Genomic DNA, 22821 nt, shown 5'->3' on the forward strand with positions numbered 1-22821 from the left:
CTTATTAATGAATTCCTGGTGCAATTTCCAATCTAGAATTGTTGAGCAATTTAGAAAAGCTTTATTTATATTTTCTATTTCAAGAAAGGTCATGTTCTTGCTCAATGTCACAACCACTAATAGGGATATTTATTTTGCTTGTTGCTCATTTCAGATTACCCTTACTATTTCTGTAAAGATTTCCATAATACTAGGCCGCAGGGCTGAAATGACTTTTCCACTTGGGTTCAAGAAAGATAGTAAATGTATTATCCTTTATGGTTCTTCCACAGCTGACAAGGCCCTCCTCAAAGAATGACACGTTACCCCAGAAGAGATTTATTCTACGAGTCTTCATGAATCCCATCAGCAATAACTGGGATTCAAAACAGCAAATGCAATACTTTACAAGATCAGTGTATGACAAAGACCTTGCCACTCAGAAGTTTCACTTCAACACGGACATAGTTCTTTTAAAGGCAATAAAAGTAGAGCCAGATCAGCACAAGTTGCACTAGGAGGTGGTTTTGAACAAGAAACCCAGAATTTAATAAAATTTAATTCCAAGAGCTACTTAGCTAACGCCTACTGGGTCAGGAATCTGGGGGCCAAAGATGAAACAGCCACAAAATTGTGAGACAGATGGACATTGAGACAGAAAAAAAATGAGACTGTAAAGTGACCAGTGGTCCTAGCAAGGCACCACACAATGTCATGAGCTCACCTGTGGCAGTGCTCATGCCAGAAAGATCAACAGTGAGATTAGAGGGCTGGGGTTCTTGAAGCATGTGCTATCTGCCCAGCATTCTCAGAGGTCCAGCTAAGGGAGTTGGAGATTGAGCTCAATAATGTGGTAAAAGATTCAATAATTCATGCAATCAAAGGCCAATAAAAACTCAGGACACTGAAGCTTAGGTGAGTTTTTCTGGTTGGTAATCCAAATATACAAAGACTCTTAAAACTCAATGATAAGAAAACAAACCACACAATTAAAAAATGGTCCAGAGACCTTAAAGAGATACCTCTGTTAGAAGATCAGAAAAAAGATATTCAGATGGCAAATAAACACAAAAAATTATGCTCCACATCATATGTCATCAGAGAAATACAAATTAAAACACCAATGAAATACCACTGCACACCTGTTAGATGACCAAAATCCAGAACACCGACAACACCAAAGTTGGCAAGGATGTGGAGCACCAGGAACTTCATAAAATGATACAGCCGTTTTGGAAAACAGTTTAATGGTTTCTTACAAAACAAAACATACTCTTATCATAGCATCCATGCCCATTGGCATTTCCCCAAGGGAGTTGAAAACTTATTTTCACACAAAAACCTGCACATGGATGTCTAGATCAGCTTTATTTATAATTGCCAAATCTTGGAAGCAACTAAAATGTCCTCCAGTAGGTGAATGCATAAATAAACTGTGGTACTTCCAGACAATGAAACATTATTTGGTGCTAAAAAGAAATGAACTCTCAAATCTTGAAAAAACATCAAGGAATCTTAAACAAATATTACTAAGTTATAAAAACACATTCTGAAAAGGCTACATACTGTACAATTTCAACAAATGACATTCTGGAAAAGGCAAAACGATGGAGACAATAAAAAGATGAGTGGCTTCCATGGGTAGTGGGGGTGGAAATGGATAGATATAGCACAGAGGAATTTTAGGGCAGTCAAAATACTCTGTGTGATATTATATTGATGAATAATGTCATTATACATTGTCCAAACCTATACGATGGACAACACCAAGAATGAAACCTAAGGAAAACCATGGACTTTGGGTGATTATGATGTGTTAATTCTGTAAGTTCAAACTTGGTTAAAAAAAAAGTACCACTTTGGTGATTGATGTTGATAATAGGTGAGAATATGCATATGTGGGAGCAGGAGGTTTACAGGAAATCTCTGTAATTTCTTCTCAGTTTTGTTGTAAACCTAAATTGTTCTAAAAAATAAAGTTTAAACAAATGCCTAGACAGCTCATGTAAAATTATCTATGTTAAAATGTAACTGGCTTTATATAAATCTACGTTTGCTATCTCAAGATTTTATTTTAAGATCTCAGTTTAACTTTGCAATCATGACTTGTCAAATGTGCAAATGTGACCTTTCAAAATTTCTTTTGTAAATTATACAGAGTAAATTTAAATGTTCTTTTTATTAAGACTGCAAATTTTAACAGTTGTGTAGATTTGTGTAACCCCACAAAATCAGGATAAAAAACAGTTTCATCACTCCCCGAATAACTCATGTTATCTCTTTATAGTCACATCCTCCCAACTTCTGATGACCACTGATCTGTTCTACATCACTGTACATTTATATATAACCTCTTCAATCAGCATGATTTCTCTAAGATCCATCAAAGTTGTTGCATGGATCAATAGTTTGTTCCTTTATATTGAAAAGTAGTATTCATTTTCTGAAGGATATTTTTACCAGACATAACATTCATGGTTAACCAGTCTTATGTCTATGACTTGAAAAATGCTGTATCACTTTCTTCCTGTTTCCATGGTTTCAGAGGAGGACTCTACTGTCATTCATGTTAGTGTTCCCCTGTTCGTAATGCATCATTTCTCTCTGCCTGCTTTGGAGATTTATTTTTTTTGTCTTTAGTTTTCAGAAATTTAATTATGATGTGTTCTGGTGTGGAGTTTTTAAAATTTTGCATTTTTGGTACATAATAAGCTTCTTGAAACTGTGGGTTTCTCTCTTTCATTAAATTTGGGAAAATTTTAGCCATTATTTATTTAAATACTCTTTCAGCCCCTCTCTCTTTCTCCTTTTCCTCTGAGACTCTAATGACAAGAATGTTCCAGGTTATGTTTATTGCTGCACAGGACCCTGAAGTTCTGTTCATTATTTTCATTATTTTTTTTGTTGCTCAGATGAGACAAATTCTATTGTATGTTCTCAAGTTCCCTGATTATACCCTTTGTCACCTTCACTCTACTACTGAGCCCATCCAGCAAACTTTCCTTTTCTGTTTTTGCATTTTCATAGTGTACTTTCACATCTACTTCATAACTTCTATTCCTTTTCTGGGCTTCTCTAATTTTTTGTTTCTTTCAGTATAATTTTTTATTGCTTATTGAGTTATTTTTTATGTTGGTTGCTTTGAAATCACTGTCATATAATTCCAACATCTGATTGATGTGTGTTGGCATCAGTTGATTTTTTGTCATTTAAGTTACTATTTCCCTGTATCTGACACATTTTTTGACATTATGTTAGAAGATATCAGTCCTATTTAATTTTTAAGTTTATTTTAGTAGGCATTCAACTTCTGAGGTTTAGTGTGCCAGTCCTGAACTAATTTGGGGGGTTTGTTTCCAATGACAGTCTTATTTTCGGTTTTTCAGGGCTGTTTTGGTTTGTTTGGTGTATCTCATGCCACTGGAGCTCCCACTGGTCCCTCATGGTGTTGCCTGAAGGGGAGGTATGAGCTTCCCTGAGCTGAGTTTCCTTGTCTCTAAGTGGGTGGAGGGAGTTTCTGTCCTCCAGGGATAGAGAGCACCTCCTTGGCTGGGTGCTGGGGGTGGTCTGAAACCTCATCCCTGTTTCCCTGACTGTATAGTTTCTCTGGGTGGGGAGGGAAGTGTGAGACCTTGAGGGAAAGGAGTGCACCTTCCAGGCTGAGCTGCTTGTTATTGCTTATTCCCCTAGTAATGCTCCTGGGCCATGTGTTGGGGGAAGGAAGGAAGGTTGGAGAGGTGAGGAGTGGGGAGAGTCTCAGGCTTTTGGGAAAAGGACACCCCTTACCCTGACTGTTTACTGTTAACAGAGCTTCTAATCAATCAAGTCCCCTTGTTGCTTCCCCTAGGCTCACCTAGTGTTATTGTCAGGAATATAATTTAACTCAGAGGATGGATGGGCCTGACTGGGCTACCTTGTGTTGCCATATTGGTTGGGAAAAGCCTGGGCCTGGATCACCTCTCCTCTTGGATGGTGCTTGTAGTTTGGTCTTCCAAACTTGGGGCCCCTGACCAACTCACTTTCCTAATACCCCCTTCAAAGCTCTCCTTTACTTGTTCCTTTTATTATTTCCAGTGTTTATGACTGTTCTTAGTGGGGAGGAGCAGATACAGAGATGAGTTGATGCCATCTTGTCAGGTTTCAGTCTTAATTTCTCCATTTAATATTTAAAATGAGAATAAAACCTCTGGTCTGGCATAATAGATATCTGACAGTGATAGCCTCTCACCCATTTCCTAGGTCAGTTTCAGTCCAACAGACGCAGAGATTACGTAATGAAGGAGAATCCAAGTATATTTGAGGAATGACTATGTGGTAGCACAAGTTCTCCCTGAGAATATTCCTTATGTCAATCTCCAAAGAAGTTACATCCTGTTGATATACTGGAAGAGGGATAGCCAAATCCTCTTACAATGATTAGATAGTGACTCTGAATTAATGCTATTCCCTGGGGTCTCCAAATATCATTTGTCTCTGCTGATCAGAGTGACCACTCTTGGGAGCCAGGTGATAAATGGAGTTTTGCCTTGAATTTTCCTCGTGGTATGCTCTGCAGGCATGTAGGCATGTCTTTTGCTACAGAATTTCTTAATTTTCATGAATTTAAATGATTAACCCTTTCCTTCTGGTTTAATTGCTTGTTCTGTATGGAGATGCTATTCTAAGTTACCTTCTAGAAAATAGATTTTATCTTTCATGTTTTACTTTGTAATCCATCTGGAATTGAATTCTGCGTATAACATGTGGTTATGTTCAAGATTCCTTTTGTCCTACTAGGATCTCAATGTATCCAGTGCAATTTATTGTAAAGGCCATCTTTCCCCTATTGTACTATGATGGCAAAGATGATGTATGATATATGATATATGATAGACAGATAGATAGATAGATAATAGATTTGTGTGGGTTTTTTAAAAATTCTTTTTTGTTGCTTTAGTCTTTTTGATTCTTTCTGCACCAATATCATGCTTTGTTAACTATAGTAGCTTTAAAATAAGACGATATCAAATGAGATAAGTCCTCCAATTTTGTTGAAGATGGTCTTGGTTTTTCTTATGCTTTTACAAGATTCAACTTACAAATTTCCACAAAATGTCAGCTAGGATTTTCATGATTTAATTGAACTTACAGATCAATTTAAAGAGGACTAACATCTTTACAACATTGTGTCATCCAATTTCAGACCATGGTATATTCTTCTAATGATTTAGGTCTTCTTTAAATTATTCAGTAACGTTTTTGACCTCTCTGTGTAGTTTTATTGTGTAGCTCTCTTCTCTTTTTTCCAGATTTATAAAGTATAACTAAAAAAGAGTTCACAAATCTCAAGTGTAGAACCTGATTAGTGTTTAGATATGCTTGTACACCTGTAACCATCATTTAGAACAAGCTATAGTATATTTTAAGCATCCTAGCAGACACCTTTGTGCTACCTCCTGGTTGATACCCCTCTAAAGGTCACCAGTATTCTGACCTCTATCAGAAAAGCTGGCATTGTTTATGAATTTCATATAAATGGAAGCACACAGAATATATCCTTTTGAGTGTTGCCCTTTTCAATCAAATTTATATCTGTGATATTTGTTTACATTTATTTTGTGTTGAAAAATTTAATACTTATTATTGTTGTGTTTCATTTTATGTTGTCAATGTACCTATTTATCCATTCTATTAATGGACGTTGTGTTATTTCCAGTTTGGAATTATTATGCATAATTCTGCTGTAAATCTTATTGTACATGTCTTTTGGTAAGCATAAGCACTTTCTACTCTTCGATACATACCCCAAAATTGTGGGGCCATATTACCTGTCATCTATATCTATCTATCTATCTATCTATCTATCTATCTGTCTATCTACCATCTATCAGGTACTGCCTACTGTAGTGTTCATGTGTAGTTGGCATATGTAGTCGGTACTGTGTACCTACTGCTAAAGTGGTGTTGGCATTTACACTCCCACAAGCAATATAAGAATTTTATCCATTATGGTGAATGGATAGTGAAGCATTTTGTCAATTATTTTACTTATTTTATCTTTGGCTTATTTTATATTGGATTATTAATATTTTTCATAATTATTTGTAAAAGTTCTTAATACAATATAAATACACATGATTTGTTGAATTCATTTTATGGTAAATATCTTCTCCTTGTATGTGGCTTTCCCTTTTCATTCTCATAATATTGTATCTTGCTAGATAGACATTCTTGATTTGATAAAGTCAAATTTATATTTATTTTTCATAGTTGGTGGTTTTGTGTACTGCTTAAGAAATCTTCATGTACTAAAGTCATAAAGATATTTTCCAGTGTTTTCTTCTAGAAATTTTATTGTTTTTACCTTTTACTTTTAGGTCAATGGTCCATTCCAAATTAACTTTGGCATTTGCTATGAAGTACGCATAAAGGTTTTTTATTATAACATATGGTTATCCAATTAACACAGCATTATTTACTGAAATGAGCATCATTATTTTACCACTGAATTCTATCCATGCTTTTGTTGATTTTCAGCAGTTTTACTATGATGTGATCTAGTGGTTTTTTTGTGTGTTTGTTTTATTTTGTTTTGTTTTTCAACTTGGATGGGATTCAGAGAGTCTCGTAATTATATGACAATGTATTTAATCTATTTTAGCAATTTTATGGCTGGTATGAGTTTATTTGTCATGACTATTTTACTATCTCTTTTCTCTCCTGCTGGGATTCAACTTATCTGTATGTTAGAGATTTTCACCATGCCCCATGTGCCTCTGACATTTATTTCTGTATTTGGCATCTTTTATTCTCTTTGACCTTCCATCTGGATATGTTTTTCTGACATGTTTACCAGTTCATTAATCCTTTTTTCTTCCCTGTCCAATCTATTGTTATATTCATCTGAATTATTACTTTTAGTAATATTTTTCTTTGCAAAATTTTCATTTGATTTATTTTATACAGTTCTCTGTTAATACTCTTCATTGTGTCCTCTGTTTTGAATATATTAATTGCAATTACTTTAAGGACTATGTCTGATAATTCTAAGGCCTAGATAACCAGTTAATCTGTTTTCTTAGATTTAGTCATTGGGTCCTGTATCCGGTACGTTATAATTTTGTGTTAAGTGCTTGGCACTGTGTATAAAACCTTGTGGGGGCTCTAGGGAATATTATTCTCCTCCAGATAGGATTTTATGATTTTCTTTTAGACATGTATACCAGGAGAAAGACAACCTGAATCAATCAAGAGTAAGTAGTTATGAGTCTGAGTTTCAGGCTGTTTAAAGCCTGGCCTATCTGGAGTATCTTTGTTCCTATGAAATAGACTTTCAGAATTTTCAACCCAAGTTGTAGCATGTTTACCAAAAGTTCCTCCTCATTGTGGATCTTGAACTCAAATCTCTTCTCCCCAGCACAATGAAACTGATTAAGGTTCTGCTTAGGTACTTATCTTCTTAATATCTGCCCGTTGATTGAATTTCTCAGCTTCTCACCATTCCATTGCTTAGGATTTGACACGAGAGCAAAAGCTACACAGAATGCAGGGCTTACTTGGTGGTGGTGTCTTTTCTCTGGGATCTTGGTCCATCACGATCTGACAGACTAGGTGGCTCTGAGACAGCCTCAATGCCCAGTGTTGAAAACCAACAAATGCGCCAAGGGGAAAACACAGAGAGGAATCTCTAATGCTCCTCCATATGTTTTCCTTCTCCCCAGGATCCTCAACTCCTGGATGCCTTGGTTGCTCTCCAGGACCTTCAGACAGTTGGGGATTGTTATTGTTCATTTGCTTTTAAATAAAAAATGGCTCTCTTGGCAGAAAGCTTAGTCTAATAAAAGCTACTTAGTCATTGCCAAAAGTAAAGTGTGTTTGCTGCTGTTATTTCTGCATGTTGTTGTATGAGAGATATTCTAAGAAGATTTTTATGAAACTAGAAAAGTAACAGCTACCAGATATGTACATTAGTTGCTGCATGTGGCACTGAAGAGATGTCCCAATGTTTCTTTTGGGGAAGAGAATAAGGATATATTTTCCATTTTATGAAGGAAATTTCCATTTAGGTTTAATATTTTTAAGATAGGAAGGGTGTCTATGGATGTTGAACAGTCAAATGGATGCGGTTTGGGGCACTTCTAATTTTTCACACCTGAGACCCTGTGGAAATTCTTCAAGTCTCCCAAATACTCACTGTGCAATCTTGATGGATATAATTATAAGTATCAAAATGTCCATATACAATCTCTCTGCAACTCATGGCAACTGCTGCCATTGCCTGAATCATAAGCCAACCAATCAGAGGTCTCTGTCCAATATTTTCAATCTGACATAAGTCATGCCTTGCAAAAGGACACTGAGAATTCAAGCAGATAGCAGCTGTGGAGTCCATTATATAAGAGAGAGAATCCAGTATCCTACAGCAGCTTGCTTTTGTTCTGTGGCATAATTTTGTCTATAATTCTGGCTGCCACCCTTCTTTATTTCTTCCCATTTTCTGAGTTTTTCTGGAAACTTAACATCAATTTTGTAAGCTATCCAAATTCCTGATAGAAATCCCTCAGTGTAGATAAATTTGAATTTTTTGTTTGTTTGTCCTCAGAAGGCTTCATTAATACACGGTGTGTTTGTACTGACTAGCACAGTGTCAGACGGAAGTATAAAGGACACATTGAAGTAGGATGTTCAACATAGGTCCTCAAAGCCAAGACATATAAAGTAAGGTATCAAAAGTTCATCTAAAGAGCCAACTACAAATCAGAGAATTAGAGAAGAAAAGGGGCAGTATAAAAAGTTGAACTGACTAAATAGAAAATCTCAGTAAATGAATATAGGAGGTACTGAACACAAGAGTGTAGTTATATATTCCCATGACATCCAAGGGCAAGCAGTTCCATTTAAAGGGAATGAGACAGAACAGAAAATAGCAAAAGAACAATACAATATGCCAAGTATGCATTGTGTCCTCTTGTTGTTTAGAGTCTAGTAGAGGCAATCAACCATTCATACATTATATCACAAAAACAAAATGTCCCATTTCATTAAAACAAAAACAAAGATAAAACTCTCATAATTTCAAGGAAAGAAATAAGATCAATCTAGGTAATTGGGGAAGAGCATCATCCAGGAATTGATCCTGAAGCTCACCTTGAAGGACTGAAGCACAAAAATGGAAGGAAGTACAGAAAGGGGCATTCTGAGTGGAGGGCAGAACATGAGCAATTCACCAAGGTGAATGTGCACCGTGTTCATAGAGAGCAAGTACTACAGATCCCACAAGGAGGCAAGGAAAGAATGTAAGACAGAGTTGGGCAATTGAGGTTGGAAAGAATGTTTGAGAAAATCAGGCCATGAAGTATATTTAATGCCATGATAATAACTTGAATCTTATCATGTAGGTTAAATGGAGCCATCTAAATATTTGGGGCAGGGAAATGACAATTAAATCTATGCTTTAAAAGCATAATATTTATTTGCATAAAAGGTGTGTTGAAAAACATGATGGTTTGACAGAATGTTAGTTATCAGTCATGAGGATCTTTCTCTGTGTCTTTCTCTCTCTCTCTCTTCTGTCTTTCTCTCTCATCTATTATTTCTGACAATAGCACAATGAGATATTTTGAGAATATCAAAATATGATGTTTCAGTAAATACATTCAAAATAGAATTAACAGGAGACTGATTACTGGGGATCCAAAAAGAAAGGAATAAGGACATTCCCAGATAATTATCTAAGGAAACTAAGAAAAAAATGAATAAATAAATAAATAGGACTACATCAAGCTAAAAAGCTTCTGGCACAGAAAATAAATCATCAGTAAAACAAAAAGACAACCTACCAATTGGGAGAAAATATTCGCACCTTATGTATTCAATAAGAGGTTAATATCCAAAATATATAAAGAAATCATACATATCAAAAACAAAAAACAAACAATTAGAATGTGGGCAGAAGTTCTGAACACAAACTTTTGTAAAGAAGATATACAGAAGGCCAACAGACACATGAAAGATATTTAATACCAGTAATTAGGGAAGTGCAAATCAAAATCACAATGAAATATCACCTCACACCTTTAAGAATAGCTATTACTAAAAAAAACAAGAAATAACAAGTGTTGGAGAGGATGTGGAGAAAAGGGAACTCTCATACACTGCTGGTGGGAGTGCAAACTGGTGCAGCCACTATGGAAAACAGTATTGAGATTCCCTGAAAAGTTAAAAATAGAACTACCATATGATCCAACTTTTTTACTTCCGAGTATTTATCCAAAGAACATGAAAATACTAGTTTGAAAAGATACACATCCTATGCTCATTGCACTATTATTTACAATAGCCAAAACTTAGAAACAACCTAAGTGCCCATTGACAGATGAATGGACAAAGAAGATGTGATAGACATATACAATGGACTACTACTCCGACCTAAAAAAACGTGAAATCTTGCCATTTGTGACCACTTGGATGGAACTTGAGGATATTATGCTGAGAAAAATTAGTCAGATGAAGAAAGACGAATACCATATTATTTAATTTTTTTCCATATAGGAAAACAACAACAACAAACAACAACAGACAAACACATAGATACAGAGAACAGATTAGTGGTTAACGGGAGGGAAGGATGCAGGGAGGGAGGAGAAAATGGTTAAAAGGGGAGAGTTGTATGATGACGGATAGCAACTAAACTTTTGGTGGTAAACATGATGTAGTGTGCACAGAAGTCAAAATATAATAAAGTACAACTGATATTTACATAATGTTATAAATCATTGTTACTTCAAGGAAAGAAAAAGGAAAAGAAAATGGTTTGGGGTAAGAAAAGTTTTTAAAAATTAGTTTGCCTGTTTGAATTTGAGACGACAATGGACATCCAGTGAGATATGTCCAACTGACAATCAGGACTAGAGCTCATATTTTCAATAGATTCTATTCAACTATGTGTCTCTTTATCTACCTGTCTATATATGTACGCATGCATGTATGTGTCATATATCTAGCATTTTATAAATATCACAATATAGCATGTATTTATGGATTTTTTTCATTAAATTAATGATAAAACATTTTAGAACATTGGAAAACTATCACAACATAATTGTATACTTTCGTAGAAATTTAGATATAGAGTTTTCCCCAAAATGGGATCACCTTATATTCCCATTTTTTATATAATATGAATAATTATCCCTGCCCTTTCATGTTTTTGAACATTTGATTTTAATGGCTGCATGATATGCCTAATTATATCTTGGACATAATTAATTGTGTCTATAGTTCCAGCTGTCATCCTCCTCCACCAACCATATCTTGATTATGTCCAACAATTGAGTTCAATTGATATGAGCTCCCCGTAACTTCCAAGTCTAACATTATTCACCTTACTTTCAGAGCACTTTCACCTTATCCTTTTCTCTGAGGATGGCAGGCACTCACATCATGTCTAGTCTCCCTCTTTAGATTTGGGTGCTTCTCTCAGGGCAAGATACTGGTCAATCAATTCTCCCTCGAGCTCTTAGCTCAGTGCTTGGTATGTGGTAAAAATCAATAAAGATTCAAAACATACAATAAACCTAAATGAGTTAGTCATTGTTTCAAAGAACTTTCATTGTCCATCAAACCCATTCTCCCCTTCTTGGGGAGCACAGCTGGACTCCATATTCCAGCCTCCCTTGTGGCCGTACAACCATGTCTTTGCCAATGGAAGAGTAAAGGAACTGAGCTGTGCCATTCAAGACCTGGCTGATAAAACCTTCCTGCTGCATTTCTTTATTTTCTTTCCGATGATGCTGATGGATGCAAATGTGGATAATGTCCTAGGGTTGGAGAAGGCACATATGGAAGAACTGTGGGCTCCTGAAGGAACACGTGAAAGAGTGTGGCCTCACCAATCTGAACCCTCACCAAGCACTGTTAGGTGGGAAGATATATAGTGGTGTGCTACTGAAATTTAGGGAGTTATTTGGTAAATTGTCATAAACTAATATACCGACAAAAGTTTAAATCACAGGATTACCTTAAATACTTACCAACCTAGTCCATTTAAAAGGATGGAAGAGAATTTGGCTCTAATAATTAAGTGGGTCAGTAGTGGGTTGGATCTTCTTATCTATTCATTCAGCAACTGTGCCCTGGGCATTCAAGCAGTGCCAGTGCTGGAAAAAATCAACAAAGTCCCTGCCCTCTAGAAGCTCATGATCTGGAGGGGAAGATGGACAAAACCACAAAAACAAACCTGTGAATGAAAATAGCAAATGCTATACAGAAAAAAAAGCAGGTGCTGCATTAGAGTGCCTGGTTCTATTATGTGTGGGCTCTGAAAATGCTGCGCAGAGGTAACATTTATATTTCCAACAACATGACAGGAAGGAGGCAACCCTGCCCAAATCCAGGTATAGTTAGCCTGGCAGAAGGCACACAGTGTGACTCTTGGAGGTAAAAGTGAGTTTGGACAGAGAGGAGGTTAGACTGGAGGTCAGTGTGGCTGGAGGGAGCTTGGAAGGAGAGTAAGGGAGGGAGGGGGCAGGGCCAGGGCCTGGGCAGGAGGAGAGTATGAGTGATCTATTGCTATTGCAGTGTGACAACATTTCCCCAAGCTGAGTGGCTTAACCAACAAACATTTATAATCTTTCAGTGTCAGCGGATCAGGAATCCAGCAGTGCTCAGCTGGGGGCTTCTGCCAGCATCTCTCAGGAGGTCGGGGCTACAGTCTCACCTGAGGCAGGACCTGCTTCACTCAGGATCCGAGCTCACTCAGGGGTACTGGCAGGCACCTGTCCAGATTGAAGACTTCTGTGCCTCCCTGTCTGCTGGTCTCCCTCAGTGCTAGGACAGGTGGGCCTTTCTAGATGGCATCTTATAACATAGAGACTTGTTCTCCAGATTGAGCGATCTGAGAGAGACAGAGAGAGAACACAGGTCAGAGAGAACAAGAGTTTAGGCACAGACCTTTTATACCCAAATCTTGGAAGTGACATTGGATCACTTTCCATCTTCTAGGTAGAGATGTTAATCACTAAGTTTACTCCCTACCCAGGGGGAAGAGATAACACAGTGGTGTGTATACCAGGAGATGTAATCATTGGGAGACAATGAGGGGAGAAGGTGAAGACCCCCAAGAGCTTCAATGCCTTGCCGAGAATCACAGACTGCTAAGAAGGTAGAGCCAGGGATCAACCCACCTCTGTGTCTTCAAAAATGGGGCCCTGGCTGCACCCAGGCTTTCTCAGAGGGCTCTGGAAAGGGCTGAGTACTGATATGGAGGTGGCATGTGGGTGAGGGTGAGCATTCAGCAGCTTAGATGGGCATTTGGCAAGTTCTTGTCTGAGAAGGAGCCCAGTCAGGGGAACCCCTGAGTGCACCCCTGTCCACATCACACCCAGGGTGAAGGGGCCCGAGGTTACCTTTTTACTGAGCTCATACATATGCAGTCCTGAATTTAATACTTCCATGGATAATAGGGAAACTGAGACCCAGAGAGAGACAAGGAATTACCTACAGCACACTGCAGGCAGACTCCAGACGTAAGGGTATTTTCTGAGTTTCTAGGACATGGCTTGAACTCCTCACATAGGGTTTGCTTTGGAAATTAGAAACCCTGAGATATTGGGAAACTTTTGCCCATGTGGGGGGCCGTTGTATTCTGGGCATCCAGAACTTGAGCTCTGCCAAGCGCACGCGCGTGTGCTCGCACACACACACACACACACACACACTGGTCATTGTCACATTAGATATAAGGACAGTGGGGTGGGATATGAAGAGCAGCAGACATAGGGGAGGTGAGAAGAGAAAGAAAAGAGGTTGGAGGCATTACCCACATGTGATGACACTCCTCCAGCTTCATAGGTGTTATCCCACATATGCCTGAGGACACTCCTAGGAAGTACATGCTAGAATAATTCCTATTATGCAGACAGGAAACAGAAGGGTTACAGAGAGGCACATGGCTTATTGAGGACCAAGAACAGGTAATGATGAAGAGTTGTGTCTGAACGAGGTCTGTCTCAAATCTAGGACCCTAGTTGCACCCAGACTTTCCCAGGGGCCTGTGGACAGGAGTGTGTTGGAGTAACTAGGTAAAGATACGGTATTGCATGGAGAAGGGAGGTGAGTAGTCAGTATCCCGGAGGACTATTTGGATAGGTGTTATCTGAGAAAGGGACCCCAGGAAGTGAAATCAATTCCTTTACAATAGATCTCAAGGGAAGTTGGAACTCTTATAACCAGGCACCCACATTCTAGTGACAGCCTCATACCCATCTCACTTGGCCAGAGACACACAATAGTGAAACATGTTCTCCTGCTGTTATCCCATTAACTAGAACTCTGGCTTTAGGAAAGCAGAGTCAGAGCCTTTTCAGATTCTGCAGACAATGGCTCAACCCCCATCCCCAATGCCTCTGGACATTTGCCAGGAGATCCCATAAGGTAATTCAAGAGGTCTAGTCAGACAAATCTAGGCCAGGCCACATCCGTGGGCCCTCCCTGGGCAGACATCATCCCCTCCTCATTACTGTGGGTGGAAGAGGGAGGTGTTGGGAGCATCTGCCTTCGGCAGAAACAAGTTGGTAGGCATATGATAACCTGGTGGTCCTGTCATGTTCCCACCACACGACAGGGCAGGCATGGTGGAAAGGGATTCCTGAGGTCCTCTTATCTGTGTCAATGCTAATCCAGGAAGTCGTCTGTTTTCTCTTTTTCCTGGAGGTCCATTCAGACTGTGGTATGTGTGTGTCTAGAGCGGAAAGAGTCATATGGGTGTGACAGCCAGCAAAGACATCCAGACTCTGAAGCTTTCCGCCAGGCTAACAGACGCTCTCTTTAGAGAGCTCCTCACAGGCGATGGGACAGAAGGTGATCAACAGGGTCCTCTACGCCAGCTCCCTGCAGGAGAGGAAGATGCCCCACTCCACCAACAGAGTCCAGCGCTGTCTCAGGGTGAGACCCAACTCCCAGGGCCCCGGTGCAGCCAAAGAGGGCCCACATCCAAGAAAGCCCTGATACTACCCTGGAGTCCCTCTTAGAGCCCTGCTCCCAAAGGAATCTAGATCTCCATCTCCTCCTCCAACCAACCATCACTGCCCAGCCCCAGCCTTGGCCAGATGCGAAGTCACTGTCCACATGTTTTAGGAATATTAGAAAAGAGACTTTTATACCATTTCACCTCACATACAGTCAAGAGTAGTTTTACATTTTCTACAGAATTTTCTGTATTAACTCCATCCCCAGGTGTCCATATTGGGCTGACAGTCCTTCCACACCTTCTCCAATCTTACACATCTTGAGTAGTAGGGATGCTTTTACCCAAAAGGAAATAGAGCTCAAGTTCTTATGTCTGTTGCTCTGCAATTTGCTGTCCCGAAGAACACATCCCTGTGGCCCCTCCAGGTCACCAGTTGTGGTCTCACTGATCTGCACAACGTTCCGGAAGGGAGACTGATTACCACAGCGATTCAGTCCTCCACTTTGTGGGACCTTTTGTTGCCATTTCAACAGCGCTGCTCTGAACATCCTACATCTCCTACTACCCTGATCACTCCCATCCTAGGAAAAGCCTCTGTGTTCTCATCTCTACAATGGGCTGTTTTATCAGAAATCACAGGGATGATGTTATTAATGCAGAGACTGCTGTCAACACTCAGATAACAAACTGACTTAACATACTCATGGGTTTAACCATTCCTCACCCCAAATTTGGCTTTTAATGCCAAGAACCTTTTTCTGGCCATAGGCACGCTTGTCCCACCTCTTGCCACAAGTCCCTGAGGGCTTGGGGGTTTGATCTGAACTCCAGCCCCACCCTCCTGGTGGTCCACGCTGCTGCTGCACACTGCATGACCCTCCTCTGTCCCACCCCATGGTGAAAATGAATCAACAGGGAACAGGAAGGAGACGCGCATGGTGTGGACAGCCCAGGCTGGCAAGCTGGAGAAGCTAGTGGAGCACGTGGTGTCGGCCTTCCTGGGCAGCGACCCCACCTACGTCCCCATGTTCTTGTGTATGTACAGAGCTTTTGCCACCACCCAACAGGTGCTGGACCTGCTGTTTAAAAGGTGAGTCCCCGTCCCCCTACAGTACAGTGGTGATTGAGCTGCTTACAAAGATGTGAGTCTTGGGAATATCCCTACACCTCTCTGAGGCTCAGTTTGCTCCTCTGAAGAGTGGAGTGAATTGAGGATCAATCACATAGGGTTATTGTAGGGAGTAAAGTGCTTTAAGTACCCTTGGCCCAGGCAATAGGTCTACTGGAGGGGATGTGGTTGTGCTAAGTGATCATTTTCCTCTTCCCTGTGATGAAGCCTCTGTCTTACCCCTCACTGTCCCTACGGCCTTGGGCTCAACTGTTTTTCCATGTTAAAATTAAATCTGAAGCTCCATACCGGGGTCCCTGTCCTGAGTGAAGCCAGAGCTGAGATCCATCGGGTGAACTGGGGGACCACAGTCCCACTCAAATATCTGTGATGGGGCTGGTTGGAGCTCATTCATTCACCCATAGGAAATCCCACTAGGTGCCAGCACTTTTCTAGACATTGACCACAGAGGAGACAACAACATTGCCCTCCAGGGCTCCATTCTAGTTGGGAATTAGACAGTCACACTGGACTTCACAAGCAGGTATGGTCCACAGTACAGTCAATGTGACAACTTCCTGGTCTCCTCCAGGTATGGGTACATCCTCCCTTATTCCAATAGGGTCTATGGACCCCTGAACCAGCTGAAAGAGTGAGTCGGCTTTGATCAAGTTGTAGGGCCTCCCCTCTGCACAGAACTGTGAGGCGAGTATGGGGTCTGTGAATCGGAGGTGCTGGCAGAACCTGGCATCTCACACACCCTGTGATTCCTGCAGGAGGGCAGAGGCCGTAGGGATTCTGGAAGAAAAGAAGAAAGCTGTCATAGAGAGCTGTGGATGATGAGGCTATGGGTGCTATGGGAGAGCAGTTGGGGCGGGGGGCGAGGGCAGAGTCAGCCCCCAAAGCAATCCATATCTTTCCCCTCCCTTTATCAGCCCTGCGTCCATCCACTAGTCTGGGACCCAGGACAGGAGATGTAGGGAGCATCCTGCTCACTAATCTGATAGAACTTCAACAGTGCGTACTTAGCTGGGGTTCTCAGGGGACTCAGTACGTGCCCAGTGGCATGAGAAACATCAGGCCTTTTATAGATTAGTGTCAGTGGGAGAGGGAGACTCATGTGGGGCACCTAGAGAAGCAGGGAGCACACAGGCACAAGAGCTAAAGTTTGAGGTGTTAGGAAGGCCCTGGGATGCCTGGCAAGAAAGTCCATTTGTTCTCTCATTAGTCAGATATTCATGGAGCACCTACAGGGTGCCAGCGAGTGCAATGAACAGGGCTCACTCTAGCACTCCTGGCCCTGATAGAGTTGAGATTCCAGTGGGCAAGGGCTAGGGAGACAGACAGTGGAGTGTGTCAGTCTTCCCCGAGGAGGAGGAGTGATAATTGCACCATTGACCAAGGCCTCTTGCTACAGAGGTTTTGTGATAGACCCTCCTTGGCGATGAGGCCTGTCTCTGCCAGAATGGCCAGATTGGAGGTGGACGCAGAGTAGGACTAGCCTCTGGGAAGCCAGGAGCAGGAGGCATAAGAGCCCGAGCCACGAAAAGGGAGCCCTAGGAGGGCAGTGTAGAAGGAAAAGCCAGTGCTCTGACCCTGCTGTCCACCTGTCTATCCTCAGGGCCATCTCCTCCATTCTGGGCACCTGGCTGCACAGAACTCTGAGGACTTTTTCCAGCCTCTAGAATTTCCCTACCTGAAGATGCTGTTGGCTGACATAGGGCTCAATATGCCAGAGTCGCACTAGGAATGCTGTGCCCTCCTTCTCCTTTCACAACCTGAGCACTTCGAGCCCACTGAGGCGGAGACTGAGGGTGAGAAAGACTTGAGGTGGGTGATGTGGGTGTGTGTGGAGGGGATGGGACTGGGCAAAGCTACTACACAGAGCAGAGCCTCCACAGCCTGGGATTGGGCCAGTAGCAGTGAGGTGGCTCAGCTCACTATTCCCAGGGACTACCACCTGGCAAGAATTCCTGGGGCTTGGTTCTTGGACTGAGACTTCAGTGATCGGTCCGAGGGTTTTCCTTTGTGTGAGAGGGACATGCAAAGGCAGTCATGTTGATGATATTTTCTTTTCTTGGAGCTACAGCAGGAGCTCAAGAGCAAGATCCAGAGCCACCTCAAGAACTAGGGCCAGCTCCAACTCTAGTGTGTGCTAAAGCTCAGAGCCACAGATTCAGATTCAGAGTTAGAGCCAGAGGAGGCTCAAATCAAAGCTCTCATTGCACTTTAAGACCTAGAACAACCATCTACATCATCTCTGCAACTAGCCTCAGCTCCTGAGCTGAAGGGAGTGCCCGCTACTGTCCCCGAGAATTCCTCCCCCTCCCTTGTAATTGCATTTTTCCAACTTTTTGTTTTTATCTTACATATACTTAATGGCTTCCCATATTTATAATATTCACTTAAATTAAATTTAATTCTTTGATCCACTTTAATTGTACACTTAACCGTCATGAAGTACACTCAAAATGTTGCACAACCATCTCCACGATCTAGTTCAAGAACATTTTCATCACAGAGAAACGCTGTACCCATGAATCAGTCAGTCCTTATTCCTCTCACTCCCAGTCCCTGGAAACCACTGATCTTCTTTCTGACTCCATGGATTTACCTCCTCTGGATATTCCATATAAGTGGAATCTTACAATATGTGGCCTTTTCTGTGTGGCTATGTAATGCATGAGGAGAGTGATTAGTTTTTGTTTGTTTTAATACAAATAACAGCTTTTATTAAGAAGGAAAATCCCCAATAGATCAAACACTACGTATAAAAAATGAAGCGCAATATTAAACATTTTGATTATCTTGGTGTAGGGGCACCTTTTATAAGTCAGACATGAAAGGCAGGGACCATAAAGGAAAGATCTGGGGCACTGAGACACCATTCAAACTTTCATTTTCTTGGATAGGCAATGTTTAAATTTTTCTAATGTGCATATTACTAAATTTCTAGAATCACATGTTAAATATTTCAATTTAATATGAACATATTATGTAATAAAATACATTATATAGTTTAAGGTTCTAGACTGATAATGTATATATGGTAAAATAATTATTTCAATATGAATAAGAAAAAAAGATACATTCCTTCTACCAAGAAATAATTGCCCATAATAGGTGGATCCCATCTTTGCTGCACTTTCCCTCTGAGTGCAGTAGAGTGTGTGTGTGTGCGTGTGCACGCGTGAATGCATGTGTGTGAGGGTGTGTAGGAGGGGAGCCCAGGGCTGTGCACTCCTAGTACCTAATGTGCCCCAGGAGGACATACACAGTCAGTCCTGTCCCTTTGTGCATTTGCAGTGGTCACACCTCACAATTTACTCATCTGCTCCAGCTGTTGAACCATTGGACCATTGCCAATTTTCACTCTAATAATTGTACTAAGAATACATTTGTGTCCATACATATGTATTTATTTAGAACCAATCCCTAAAAGCAATATTCCTAGAACACAATTTATGCACATTTTTTGGGGTATTGACTGCAGTTTTCACTATCTACACTCTCTTTATGAACTTTGAGCCTTCTTTGGAAGAGCAGGGACTCCAGAGACACTGGAGGTGACCCCTGAAGGACGGAGGTAGACAAGCCAGGAGTGAAGCCAGTAGGGAACCTGGGAGTGACCCAAGGATCAAGGAAGCGACTGCTCAAGAGCCCCTCCTCATCTTCCTCCCCACAGCATCCCTGCTCCATATCCTGGAACACACCACACCCAGCTCCTTCCCATGACACACCCCAGGCCCAGGCCCAGTCCCAGGCCACCCCACTCACATATTTTCCATAACTCAGCTTCTAAGTGGAGCAGCCAGGCCCTGCTTCCAGGCCAGTGAAGGGGCAGGCAGGGCAACTCCTTTCTGCTCATTCCCTCTCCCCCTGGCTAAGCCTGTTTCCCTCAAGAAGAAACCTCTCATGGCAAATCAGTTAGTTATAGAAATGACCTTGCATGTGTTCATCCAGATGGAAGATTTTAGTTCAACAGCAGAACCACTTGAGCTTATATGAGTAAAAGAGACCTTTACAAAACACATCTGGTGCTCATGGAAGCTGTGGAACTGGTAGATCCTTAGGCAGGGGTTTTGGCACTAGGCAAAGCCCCTCAACACCCCTCAGCCTCCTCCAGTGGTGATCTCCAGTCCCCACCCCTGCCAGCCCCTACTTTGGCATCCCTCACATTCAGTTTTTGCAGAGGAGGGGCTCTGCATCTTACTGAAGACCCCAGATGAGAAGGAGGTTGCTCCCATCTCCAGCAAAGAAAGATTAGGGGTGTCTACTGTATCTGAGCCTGTGGGTACAACCACAGTCAGCACACTCTTTCTTCTATGCCAAAGGTGGAGCCTCCCAATCAAAGGATAACTGTTCTCAGAGAGAGGAAACTCAGAGCTCACCCTAGAAGAAGAGTGAGAAGCTCCACTGAACAGCAAGCAGGTGATAGGGGAGGGCAGTGAGGACTAAGTGGAGGGAATACTGTGGAGTGGGGCAATGTCATATTGGTAATGGGCACATGCTTTGTGTTGGTTTGTAGCAAGTAGCCAGATTCATCCCACTGATGTCTCCATCAAAAGATAAATTCTCAGGGGCCAGCAAGGTGGGGTAGTGGTTAAGTTCACATGCTCTGCTTCAGCGTTCCAAGGGTTCACAGTTTCAGATCTTGGGTACAGACCTACACACTGGTCATCAAGCCATGCTGTGATGGCATCCCACATAAAATAGAGGAAGATTGGAACAGATGTTAGCTCAGGGCCAAAATTCCTTACCCAAAAATAAATGAATAAGCTAGCAAATAAATAAATAAATCCTCCTCCAGGAAAAGCTGTCAATACCAACCCCTAAAAAGATACTAGGACATCTGGTAAGATACCCTGTACTGATGATTGCACAGATGACGTGGGGAGGGTAGCTTCCATGGAGCTCAGGGCAGCTGACCTTGGCCGCCTTGGAAGGAGAGAGCCCCTTCACTGGGCATCTCAATATCTGGCCCAAGGAGGAGAGGATGCAATTCTGAAAGCTCCAGGGTGCATGTCTCAACACTCAGGACTGTCGACAACGTCAGGCATCGGACATGAGCTGTGGATCATGTCCAGTCCCAGGGCTAGCCTGGGTCCGATGGAGTGAGCCCCAGCGCTGACTGTAGGAGCCCAACCGAGGGATACCTGACCCAAACTAGAGCATGAAAAAAAGGCTTCTAGAGGAACAACTTCTGGAGTCAGAGGGATCCAGGCCTCCCAGGCAGACAGAAGAGTGGGCAGAGCCAAGGAGCCAATGGCAGCAGAGGGCTCACAGAGGGTATCATCAGCAGGTACAGCTAAGGATTACTGAGTCCTTACCAGGGTCTCTTTTCTGGACATGAATCATCTCACTGAATTCCCATAACAATTCCATGAGTCGGGTAGCAATAATGTCCCTGTGTGACTGATGAGGAAACTGAGGCTTAAGAAATCACCCTTCCTATGCCTTAGAGAGAGGCAGAGGCAGGCTTTTAATCGAGTACTTGTAGACACCCGTGGGGCCCACCTGACAAGGAGGCTGCATCCAGTTGCTGCAGGAGGGACCTCTTACTTCTCACCTCACACGAACATGTGTTCCTTGTGCCCAGAGAGAAACCACCTCCTGCTCAGAGATTCGCTGGTCCTGGTACTGGGGGAGCCCACTGTGCTCAGTGTCAGGTCCTTGCAGCCAAGATGGCAAGCCTCAGTCATAGATGGTGACACTGCTCCCTGGGTTCAGCGAGGTCTCAAGGCCTAGGAGATTGGATCTCTAGGAATTCTGGACTCCTGAGCTCAAGGGAGGAGCAGCGTGGATGGAGCACAGAGTTCAAAGACAGAGACTTCAGATCTAGTTTCTGCTCTGTCTCTTTCTACCTGGATGACCCCAGGCAAGACTCTGAGCCTCAAAGACCCCACTTCTATAATGGAGAAAGTAAATGGAGCTGTTTAATGTGTTGTTGGGAGAATTCCTTGAGAAATGCCTTGTGCAACTCTTGCCTGGTGCCTGCAGTGCATTAAGAGCCAAATGGAGAGGTAGTTGTGTTGCTGGCCATTTATCCAGTGTATCTGATTTTTCTTTTGTTTCTGGTGTCTTCCTTCAATAACAGCTGCCAAATACGAGGTCATGAAGATTTGCTCCCTAGTTTTCTTCTATGAATTTTATATTTGATTATCTTAAATTTAGGTCTTTGATCCATTTTGGGTTAATTTTTTTATGTTATTTTAGGTAAGGGTCCACCTTCATGCAGTTATTTATAATTTTGTGTGTCTGCATGTGTAATGAGGAGCATATTCCAGTCATTGCATTACCAAGAGTTCTTACTTGTATGAAATTTTCTTTAGATTCAAAAGAAATTGAAACATGAAAACACATAAATAATTCTTAAAGAAATTTTCTCAACTTATAAAACGTGTTCTGAAGATGTACCTTGTAAAGTAAAACTCTTGAAGTGGAGCAGTGTCCTTGTCATGAGCTTCCACACCCTGCCATCTGCTGGCCATGTGAGAAATTGCAGGAGTGTGACCCAAGTCCCCAGGTAAACAAAGACACTCTTGACAGGCAGGATACTCCAAGGGCTTAGAGGTTACCTCCATAGAGTAGGTCAAAGGCCAGTGTCTTTGGGAAGTACAGGGGATGAACACCCCAAGCCCGTCAAGGCAACCTTTGTTGTGAAGGTCATCCCCTTGCAGTTGGCCTAGCCTCTTGGCTCTCTTACAGCAAAATCATCATATTTGTCTGAGCATCTACATATAGGACAGCATTTACATAACATATACTCCAATAGTATCAGTATGAA

General features: G+C 41.7%; 1 long non-coding RNA gene across 1 annotated transcript in view; it reads right to left on the reverse strand.

Moving 5' to 3' along the window:
- LOC138924304 (uncharacterized) overlaps positions 1-22821 on the reverse strand; it is a 75317-nt gene that overhangs the window by 44780 nt on the left and 7716 nt on the right. Inside the window, exons 2-3 of the long non-coding RNA XR_011439266.1 lie at positions 12677-12853; positions 11991-12160 (exon numbers count right to left, since the gene is read on the reverse strand). This is a non-coding gene — a long non-coding RNA (uncharacterized lncRNA). The remainder of the gene's footprint in view (positions 1-11990; positions 12161-12676; positions 12854-22821) is intronic.

The sequence above is a fragment of the Equus caballus genome, chromosome 1 (assembly GCF_041296265.1).
Source record: "Equus caballus isolate H_3958 breed thoroughbred chromosome 1, TB-T2T, whole genome shotgun sequence".
Taxonomy (NCBI): Eukaryota; Metazoa; Chordata; class Mammalia; order Perissodactyla; family Equidae; genus Equus; species Equus caballus.